At 60.4% G+C, this 989-nt stretch overlaps 1 protein-coding gene across 1 annotated transcript in view; it reads left to right on the top strand.

Annotated features, from left to right (window-relative positions):
• HTRA2 (HtrA serine peptidase 2) overlaps positions 1-989 on the top strand; it is a gene marked incomplete at its 3' end in the record, with an annotated part of 22,473 nt that overhangs the window by 20,680 nt on the left and 804 nt on the right. The window lies entirely within an intron of this gene.

Raw genomic sequence — 989 nt, forward strand, 5'->3', positions numbered from 1 at the left:
AGGGCCAGTGTTTGGGGGTGGGGTGGCAGGGGTAGGGGAACGGTTGGGCTGGGGGAGCTTAAAGGGCTTTGCCAACTCAAACCATTCTGTGATTCTATGAACACAAGAAATGACGTTTTTACTGTGGGGAGGGTGGTCAGAGCCTGGCGCAGCTCGGAGCCTGGCACAGGTTGCCTGGAGAGGTCGGAGTCTCCAGCTGTGGAGATACTCAAAACCTGACTGGTCACAGTCTGGGGCAGCCTGCTTGAGCGGGGGGGTGGGCAAGATGGTCTCAGGAAGTCCCTTCCAGCCTCAACTGTGCCATGAAATCAAGAAGGGATGGCAGCTGGCAAAGGTCTGTGAAAACGTACAGTGGAGTTCAGCAAGGACCGGTGCCAAGTGGGGAGCCATAAGGGACTGCACCGGTACCCGGCGAGGAGCCAGGAGCCGCGCAGAGACCCGGGGCTGCAGCGGGCCAGGGCTGGTGCAGGGCTTGAGGGGAGGACGCTGGGTGCACGGTCCCTCCGCATGGGTGAGTCCAGCTGGAGCACTGTGCCCAGTTCTGGGTGCTTCCGGGATGGTGAGGAGCAGTTGGAGAGAGCCCAGAGAGGAGCCGTGAGAGGTGCAGAGTTTAAGCTAGGTTTAGAAAACTTAATCCATGGGAAGATGGGAGGAACTGGGATTGTTTTGTCTGTAGACTCTGGAGGAGAGATGTGGGCAAACCTCTGCCTGATGCATCTGGCAGAAGGAGGGGGCACAGCTTTTGTTCTGTCCCCTGCCCGCCAAAGGTGGAGGAGTGACTCTGCAGCCGGGGAGGGGTGGATCTGATGGCTGGAGGGGGTGTCTGACGTGGGGCTGCTCAGGCAGGAACTGCATGGCCTGCAGCTCTGATCCAGCTGGCAGCGCCTCGGGGAGTTCCCAGCCCTCCCAGGCACAGCTCCGAATTTTGTCCTCTAGGTTTTGGTGGGAAGGTGGTGGCACCTGGGTGCCCCCGAGGCTTCCAGCCGGTC

This window comes from Egretta garzetta, unplaced genomic scaffold (genome assembly GCF_000687185.1).
Source record: "Egretta garzetta isolate BGI_Z169 unplaced genomic scaffold, ASM68718v1 scaffold957, whole genome shotgun sequence".
Classification (NCBI taxonomy): domain Eukaryota; kingdom Metazoa; phylum Chordata; class Aves; order Pelecaniformes; family Ardeidae; genus Egretta; species Egretta garzetta.